A 10,453-nucleotide genomic window follows, 5' to 3' on the forward strand; every position below is an offset into this window, starting at 1 on the left:
CTTTCTTCTTCTCACCCATGTAAATTGGAATTTTATTTTGCAAAAATAGGACAAAATGTTTATTCCAACCATTCTCATGGAACGGAAGTCCTACTTCTGATCATCTCTCTCAACAGACCCTCTATCCAAAGGGAGATGTCCTTGAATACCCTCTTTTCCTTGATGAGTACAGAGCTTTCCCCATCTGCTATCTGAGCATAAACACGCGCCCAAGCTTTGTGTCAACATGTTCCCAGCCTCCTTTCGTAATATGGAAATGACAGCGTTTGCTGCATGCAAAGCTGAAATCAAATGAATAAATGAATGTCAACAGACTGTGGGTAGAGGCACAGAGGTTGCATAACAGAGCAACTACAAGTGCACAGATGCAGTGAAGCCAAATTGGGTGCTGAGTGGATTGTCAGAGATTGTTTCTGAGGGATGCACCTAGCCATTTCACAAGCACAGCTGTCAGCCAATGAATTATTCCCAGTGAATTAAGAACCAAACAAAAAAAAGTCCTCTACCCATCCAGGAGTCATGCAGACCATTTGGAGGGAATATTTTGTGACATCTTTAGGTAAATCGGATGGTGAATTATTATGGAATGGTTCCTTTTCCATGCAGGAACAAAGTCTGGAGATATCCTACAAAATCCTTACTATGTCAGTGTCAAACTCAGTAATTCTCTCAAAAAAAATTATTACCAGCTGCACATTTGGCATTAATGTCACACTATGGGCATGACTGCATGGATGAGGACTGACAGACTTACGCTCCATGCCCCAGCTCTGGGCTGGCCAGATGCAAACTAATTCTGTTCCAGAAGCAGATAGCCACGTTAGCAGGATGACAGCTTACTCCAGAATCAAGGCCAAATTTTTTACCACTATATGGTTTTCTCAATGCCACTGTTAACACTTATTTGTGTCCCTTTCAGGTGCCTTTCCTGACTATGCGTCCTTTAACCTGAACTGGAATGTTTTCTTTTTATCCTCCTCTCTTACAGCAGAAGAGAAGACTTATACAAATCAATGCTGCTTTAACAAACATGGCAACAGCTTCTTAAATAAACAGCACACTTCTGTGTCTCATTCCTCTCAAAAAAAAAAGCTACTTCAGCTTCTTTGTGCCACTTCCCCTCCAAAACTGCAGCAGCAGCAAAGCAATCAATGAGAGTGTGAAGCAATATCACATACAGCAGACCTGTTTCGTTCTGAACAAACACACAAATAACCTCCAGTTGGAGAAAGAGGAATGCACAAACACTTAGAAGCTAATTCCCAAACCCAGCAAGACAAAGGCAGAGTTAAAAGACTTAAAACACCTGAGCAAGCAAAACAGTCTCTTATCCTTAGCTAAAGCAAACACAAAGACGAATCACATTCACTTTTCAACCCAGCAAGCCAGCCATAATATATTGCCTGCCACAGCAATGATGATTGTTCTTGTGCTCTCCACCTCAGCCTGATACACACTCAGCAGATTCATAACTCTTTCAAGCTCTCCAAAATAAACAAGCGGGTGCTTGATAGAGAATTTCAATTATAACACTCCTGGGGGCGTCCAACATGCTGCCCCCCGCCCAGCACAATAGTGGATTCAGCCCCCCACCCCGGGGACACGCTCTGAGGTCTGGTCCAAAAGGGTCAGAGGTTTCTTGTGGTTTTGGAAGCCTCCTTTCTTTTGTGAGGATGGGTCCCTGTCATTCACAACTGCCTATAGCATCCTCCAATGCTTCCATCTCCGGGCCCAAAGGGACTGCAGTGGGGTTGTATTGTGTTGGCCAACAGCGCATGTGACAGGGACAACCAAAGGTCTTGCTGCACGCTGACCTCACCGGAGGTTTTGGCAGCTCATCTGTCTTCCCCTTCTCTATGCCCAGTGGCTGAGGAGATCCTGCTCAGCTTAATGCCTGCTTCCCATGTCCAAACCCCAGCCTGAGCAATGCTCTTCAAAAGCTGAACTACCACAAATGACATGGGAAAAACACCCTCACCTGAAGGAGTCAAGCAGTTTAGAAAAAACATGTCCCCCTTCACGCCTAAGCCACAGGGGACTTACTCAGACAATCAACCGTCACCAGAAGAGACTGCTGAGGTGGGAAGGGCACCTCACAGTTCAGAGCTGCTGCTTGCAGCTGCAGCTAAGGGCTGCCAAAAGCCAGAAGCACACAGGAGAGCAGACTGCATTTAGATAAGGGCAGGTGATCTGATGGATTCAGATCTTGACTGAAGGAAGCCATTAGATTCACTTGTTTGATGGTGGAAAAACACCCGACAGTCTTTGGCTGTGTTTAGTATGCAGGAAATCCGGTGGGGGACGACCGGGGACTGCATACGTGTGTGCATGCATACAAAATATACTGCAGGTGTCTAGTTTCTAAGACAGCAACCAGCGCATTCAAAAGTGAGAATCAGCTCAGGACTGTCACATCTATTGCTGCCAAATACATCTGCCCTTGTACAAAACGCAGCGGATGAGCAACTCTCCTCCAGCCTCTGTGCCAGCCGTCTCATTAGTCCTGAGCTGAACCACGCACTGCAGCTGGGTGGGAGTGCACCGAGCTTTGCATCCTCAGCTTTTGGATGCCTTGGCTCTTAGCTGGAAGGTCTCTAAGAGCTCCTGCTCAGCTCAGCCCCAGCTGCTCTGCAGGGCTCATATTTGGAGAGCTGCAGCAGCTTCACCATCAGTTTCCCAAGTCAGCAGCACCCTCGCCCTGCCCCGATTGCTCCAGCAAACGTTCATGCTGCAGGGCTGGAGCCAGTGAATCCTCCCCGACACGTTGTGTGTTACTCGGAGGGACTCTGCAGAGTTACAGTCCCCACTGTACCCAGGGGCTTAGCAAGAGACCCCGCTCAGCACAGCTGGGCTGATCGGATACTAAGTCTGAGAGCCCATTTCAACCACATCCAGCAGATCACGGATGGTTCAAATATTCCTAGTGAAATATTCTGCCTTTCACAAAGCATAATAGCTTCTGCAGCCCGTGAAGCATGACAGATGCATCTTGCATCCTTTACACAACAGTACTGGCTGATATACTGCATTCATTTCACTGCTCAACTCAGCCAAAACCAAAGGAGACACTCAGATCGCTCTCTTCTCATTTTTACTGCCTCCTCCTTCTTCCTACATCCTACTATTGTCAAGATATTCTAGAAGTCCACCATTTTGTCCTGGGAAGTAGGAAGACAAACAAACTGGAGTCTTCACACCATTTAGTTTTAGGTCCTTGAGATCAGAACTTAACACAATGAATGTGGAGAAGGAAATTCTCCAGACAGTGGATACAGCAACCTCATTTAGGTGACACTCATCCCACCCCACCAACCTCCTGACCCACATGTCTGGGGTGAGGTACTGTGATTGCCCTTTCTTCTGAAAACACAATCTCAATATATTAATCATTAGAGAAAGGGCAAAATAAACAAGAATACATCAAAAAAAGAGCAGGTACATTCTCACTAGCCTGGGACCCCAAGTCTGTGCGCCCTCCAAGCTTTACTTACAATAAGCAAGCATTATGGGGTGCACTTGCTTTGGGAGCTTCTCAGAGGCATGTTGGGGAATGGCCTCCCTTCCCATTGACTTATTTTGTGTTTCTGAATAATAAAAAAAGAAAGAAATTTCTCACCTTGTCCATTTGTTAAAGGACCATTTGTCAGGGCTGCAGTATCAGCATATTAGGATTTACGCTTCCCTGTAAAGATGGTTTCATTTCATAAACCAAGAAACTTTAGTTACTGGACTTTGGTCTGTCCTTTAAGCTCTATTGTAGTATAAATAAAAGCTGTAATCGGGTGCAGGGAGTAACATGCCACACAACATGGTGACACAGGGCAGTTTTCCATGAGGGGATGCTGGTCTTGAGACAGACCAGCAAGAATGTGATCAGAAACCAAGGAACAGCAAATGACAGAAGGACTGCTCCCAGCAGCCAGGCTGGTCCTGGCTTCTCCCCCTTCAGAACCTCCCCCGGGATCCTCTGGCCCATGGGTTGCACTGAAATTGGGCACCAGTCCTGAGGCTGACCCTTCCCATTGCGAGGGTGAACCTCACCACCCCCCAATCTGACTGCTGCAAGCCAGACTTCAACAAGGAATTGCTGCCTCTTTAGCACGACGTGTTTAATCTCCTCTAACGCTAACGCGCTGGCACTGAGCACCTGGCTCGGGGTTCTTTGGTCCTTTGCCAGCAACACTCTTGCTCAAGAAAAAAGGCCACCAAATGGTGGAAAGCAGCTGCACACTGATGCGCACATTATTTCATATGGGAAAGAATATCTGCTCTGTTTTCTCTTCAGTAAGGGTAGATGAGCTGTCTGACAGGCAGACTCGTATTTAACCCAGCACAAGTGTCCCTGCCCACACAGCTTGTCCCCCCACCCCTGTCCATGCCAATAAGAAAGCCATTGTCTGCCTCTCTGGCAGAGGAGCATGAAACCCTCCCTTGTCCAAAGCCGGGAACTGCTGCGGTCCAGGCTTCCTGCCCTAAGGGCGAATATTGTTCATATAACAGACCCTTCCAGTCCTTCCTAGAGATGCCTTCAAGATCAGTCTCCTGCTGGTTCTCAGTGTCTGCAGGTATTTGGCCTGCATGTTTTCCATCCCTCGCCGTGCCTTACTCTGTTGCCTCTGCAGAGTCACTCTGATTTACACCATGGTCTGCACGAGGAAGATCAGTCTCGCCGACTCCACCAGAAACCTCATACCAGTCCTGCAAACTGACAGCAGCCAGAGGCAGCTCCAGGCTAATGTCACAGCCGCAGCCTCAGCACATGGCGGGTAGAGTCTGACCTAGTTTTAACCCTGGTAAATATGCAAAGAAAGAAAATGAGAATGTGCGGGGAAAAGCAGTCCAAGGTTTTTCTCTGTTTCCTCAGTACTTCTCTGCTGCTTTATCTTTAATATTCATGCTATATTGAAACATTTCCACTGCTAGGTCTTCTTATGGGTGTATGAAGAGAAGAAAAACACAGTAACATTTGAAGGGTGTGCTCTTTGGGGTTTTTTTGTGGGTGTTTGGTTTTGGGGGTTTGGGTTTTGGTGTTTTTTTTTTTTTTGTACGAGCTTATATGGAGGTGAAATTTTTCAAAAGTTATTGTTTTGACAAAATAGAAGAAAATTTGAAAAACTTTTTGCTACCTTTTGAGTAGAAATCTCTCTTTAGCTGTTTATCTTTCCATTCTGCTTGGTTTTTACAGTCTTTTTATTCTTAACTTAGTCACTGAGAGCTAAATGCTACCCTGACTATCATTCTGACAGGCCTTTTTTTTATTTTTAAGAAAATGGATTTTTGTGCACTTGGTTTTATCTTTGTTTCAACACCTGCCTTTCCCTTAGCATTTCTCATTCACTTCCACCATAGAAAATACTCAAACTTCAGCTTCTCCTCTTGATTCTTTATTAACTCTAGACCATTTGTGTAGTACGTAATTTCTTCATTGCTATGGAAACACTATCTTATGTGAATCACCCGCACAGTTCTGTATACCTGTTTTTTGGTACCTTAATTTCAATACAAAACTGAGCTCACCAACAGTGCAGAGGGCTTTATCGAGGGCATGTGTGGCACAGCCTTCTGGTCTGCATCCTTCAGAAAGTATCGAGCCCCCTCAGCCAGGGTCTGGTGATGCCCAGGATGTAAATATGTCCTATGAGTCTGAGTACACACCCGAGGTTGAGCTTTGAAATACCATTATGGCAAGACTGGGAATATTTCCCAACAGAGACCATAAGAACCTGTTGCAAAAAGAAGTAGAAACCCTCTAAATATTTGCTACCAGCAATCATGAGACAAGAGATGCTCTTCTCATCCAACACACCTAGATGAATAGATACCCCCAGTGTAGAGCCAGTTTCCATCCTGGAGAACGTGAGCACTGCAGAGCAGAGCAAGCAGAGAAACATGGGGAAGACATCACGAGGAGGAACTTCCTGGGGAGGGAGAGGACAGTAGTGGGACGCAGAGATACAACCCACTGCACAAGGGGCACTGCCACTTGATAGCACACGTGGAACAAGTCTCAGACATGGAGATCCTTGTTGGAGTGGTTAAGAAAAAAAGCCAAGGCCAGGAAACCATTAAAACCATTAATCAGTAGACTGCAAGTGGTGGTGTTTCTGGCATAGGTTGAAACAACGCTGGTCGTTATGACTCCTATGAACATTCCTGATGTGCTCAGGAAGGCTCTTAATTAAATGATTACATCCCTTGACTTCTACAGAACTCAGGCATATGCTCGTATGCTTTCCTCAGCAAGGCTTTTTTCTGAATCAGGATCTCCATGATTAGTCAACTAATTATTTGAAAAGCATTTTCATCTGGGCTCCAAGCAATCAAATTAAATACAATTAATGTGGATTTGGCAGGACTCCACACAAACAAAAGTTGCTCTGTTTTTGTGCAAAATTGGAAAATCAGTTTTTGCTGATAGCCTGATGTATGAAATCTGCTGGTGCAGCTTTTCACTGTTTTCACAACTTTTCCATTTTGCTGCAAAACTGTTGATGCAATTCTGTTCTGATAAATGAAGCCCCAAATCTCACAACATCCTGCCTTTAGTACAAGACCTTGTAGGAACCAGAGACTGAGGAAGAATGAATTGCTATGGTTTGCAGTAAAAGTTGATAAAGACAAAGAGCATGCTGGAAATATAGGAATCAATGGTATACCACTTTTATCAAAAGAGATACAGCAAGACAATGATATGAAACATGAGGCTTTAGGAGCTATAGGAGATTTCAGGTAGGAAGGCAACCTGAGTAACACAAAGCAGAAAAAACATACCTATAAAAAATACTGAGAACCAAACCTCATTTTGGACAGAAGTACAAACAAGCATACATCCAGTTTTTAATGAAGCTCACAAGAGTCTACTCATCTATTCACTCAGTACTTTACTATGAAATTCACTTGACTCGTCTCTCTGAACAGCTATCCTTATGGATCATTTTTCACAATGAAACAGGGAGTAAGGCACATCTAAACGTGAAGGTAGTGTGTGTCTATTTTTGGATCACTGAATTAGAGTGCATCCTTTTTATAGAAGAAATTTTGATGTAAAAATCATGAGACTTCATGGCTGCAAAAAGCCATGTCAGTCATAGAAAGGATAAATAATTTGGAAATGCCATGAAGCTGTGTTAGAAGAAGGATCTCTCTTTATTAAATTATAATTGGAACAAGAAGAGTCAGGATGATGAATGAAATCTTTAGTAAGCAGAGGGATATGAATTTTTGCAATACACTGAAGCAATGCAACAGCAGAAGCAATGATTGTAAATATTAGTATTAGTTACAAGTCAAGATGAATCTCTAAGATAGGCAGAATTTCAGGGCAAGATATTTGAGTTGACGTAATGTCACAGGGGGTGGCAGTGTTCATCACTCTGCTCTCAGGAAAAGGAAGCAGTCCTTCTTACTTGGAGGCATTCAGAGAGAGAAAGTCCCTTCTGGCTCTGGGATGCCCCAGGGATGCACACAGGCACTCGAGAGCAATGCAGAGCTGTGTGCCCACCAGTTCAAGCCACTGAGCGCTGGAATAAAGGCAGCACAGCTGCCTCTGAGCCCCAGGTGCTCCAGCTTTGTGGGCAGCTGGAAGGGACCAGCCGAGGGGACAGTGATGCACCCTGCAGATATGGGGTCCCTCACACAGGTTTGTTCCAGGCTCTTGGCGCAGGCTCTAGATAATCAAAATTGTGTGTGTATTGTCCTGTTAAGCACTTCAGAGCTGCTTATAGTTTGCATAGTTTTGCATTGCTATGGCACAGTTAAGCTGAAGACTTCCAGATCAAGCTGTCCCAAAACCACAAGGAAATTCAGCGGCAGTCAACTTTAATCCTGGTAATTGGTCAGGAAAAAGAAGCAGCTGTTTGGGCCAACGTGTGCTGTGCACATTAGGAAGGTGCACTTAGGCATTTCTTTTATTAAGAATTAAACCTTTTCCAGGGTAGTAAATGTATATTTGTATCACTTGTATATGACACTTTCCAAAGATCACTGAAGACTTAAGACTCTTCCTATGAGGTTTCAGCTAGAAGATTATTTGATATCCCCAGCATTTTGTCTAAAAACACCTATCCCATCAAGTTATCCTTTCAACCAGAGAAGGGATTGGTGAAGGAAAACAGATGTCTGTTGCATCCTCAACAAGAATACAAGAAAGCATGACAAGAAAGCATATGCCATCTATTTTTTTTATGGTCTTTTGTTTCTGTCACTGTTATTAATACCATGCAAATAATGTGCACAGGAATCTTTAAACATCTTCTAACCATTCAGTAAATCATTTCACAGAATAATTAATTCAGTACTGTGAATCAGTCACACAAATTTTATGAATTCTTTCAGTTTTTATGTCACATCTGGAAACCCACTGGACATGGTAGTTTGGTGCACCTTCAGAGAGCGATTCTTGGCTTTGTCCTCACCTCAGCTCTCCATGCCTGTGCTTAGAACCTCTATTTCCACTGAGGAGTAGGAGTGGGACATGCTGACCATGTCTGGTGCTGTACTGTACAGCAGAGAAACTGCCTTGTGTTCTTGGAAGTGAGCCCTGTGTTACACAACTGCAGTTCAAAGGTTACAAAGGCAAAGGCTTTGCCAGCAGACTCAACACTTCAAAGCAGTGGCAACAATTGTTGGATCAAAGACAGAGGAAAGAAGTTGCCTGTGGGTCCCCACAGCAAACTGAAGTTTCAGAAGAAAAACAGGATCCAGAAGAATCTTACTGAGAAACAATGAGAAAAATAACTGCTCATTCATGTGGAACAAAAGCCTGAGTCCTCAAGAAACTCCCCAAGTTGCTTCCACATCCAATCAGTATTTTCTCTAGCACATATGGAATGAGACTCAGCCAACTTCCTCCCCCAGACATTCCTGTTTCTGACTATCCTTAGAAAGAAGCAAGACGGCTAATTCAACAAATCTCATTCATACTTATGGGAGTCACCAGGCTTGAAGGGACAGTCTCACCATCCAGTTTTCCTGACTCAACACGTAACTGCAGATAAGCTCAGCCACGGATACATCCACACATATGCTCTTAGCTCACAGCAGATGCAAGGTAATGTCACATAAGCTCGGTCCTCTAATGACAGACAGAAAGACTGAAATTTCTGACAAGTGCAAAGAAAAGGAGGAAATTTAACATTGGTCATAGATGACATAGGGGTGGATATGAAGCCTGATCTACAAAAGCTACAGAAGCAAGGTGGAATTCCTGTTCCATACAAGCCTGACTCTTTCTTACAGTCAGCACCAAACTCACATCAGCTTAGGAATGGACCAAATAACTTTGGCTGAGGCACGATGCCAGAAATTTGGATTTCCTCGAGTATGACCAAAATAATGCTCAGCTTAAGTATTTCTCTGCAGACCATTTTCTGCTCTTCCTCCTGCTGCAGCAAACTTTCTCAAAATTTCTAAGAAACTATTTGCTGCAAAAATAAAGCCAATGAGACTCCTCGAAGAGCTAAAACTGCCTCCATTTCAACTTCAACATTTTTAGGCTCAGACTACTCTTTGAAACCGAGGATTTTCAATTCATACACTGCCAAAGATTTGCTGAGGATAACTGCCCTCCTCGCCTCCTCCATGCCTGTCCAGTCAGCAACACGGATAGTGGGTGTTCATCTCTGCTGCTTCAATGAAGTGCACATCATTTTAGCTCACATGATCACTGAAATGGGTTTATGCAGAGATGCTCGACTTCGAAGTGGGAGGGCTGGGGCATGCATTACTTTCCGCTGACTCACCAGAGCTCATCTGTTGGTGCCTCTAGGTCCAGATATGCAAAGTCAGTTGGGTGTTAAACTCTGCTGAAATATGGGGGTAAATACTGTCTGAGCCTGACCTCATGCATAAACCTCACTTGATTTTAATGGCATTTATACCCTAGGTGATAGGATGTGCTCAGGGCCTTAGCCACTTATGGGCATTTAATTGAGAATTCAGTCACAGTTCTGCAGACAACATCTACATTTTGATATAATTTGTTAAGTTTGTTTCAGAAACAATCCTGCAGTTAGCACAATTCCACCAGGGAAGGAGCATGTGTGCTGTCTTCCTCTCCCAGGCCCTGGAAATATCAAGAAACATAGTGATTTTAAATATTTTAGAAACTCTGTGTCCACAGCAATAACTGCATTTTAAAACTTTGATGGCCATTCATTATTTACAAGAGCATTTTAAAGGGTAAATTTCAGATCACAGCAACCTGTATGGTAATTGCCAAGAGCTCATTTGAAGATGTGGTTTAAAGGCCTCTTACAGGAATCTGGAAGAGAAGAGGATGTCCTAAGAAGTGAAGCCAAACTTTTCCCAGTGTGTTGTACAGGTACAACACTATCTTGCTGTGAGTTCATGGGAATAAAGGCAGTAAGAAAAAAGAAATACTAATGCCTTAAATTCTGAAAAGCAATCTCTGACTTAAGTTCATGTTTGTACAGCATTGTCACATCATGGTCAA

The sequence above is a fragment of the Strix uralensis genome, chromosome 10, assembly GCF_047716275.1.
Source record: "Strix uralensis isolate ZFMK-TIS-50842 chromosome 10, bStrUra1, whole genome shotgun sequence".
Lineage (NCBI taxonomy): Eukaryota > Metazoa > Chordata > Aves > Strigiformes > Strigidae > Strix > Strix uralensis.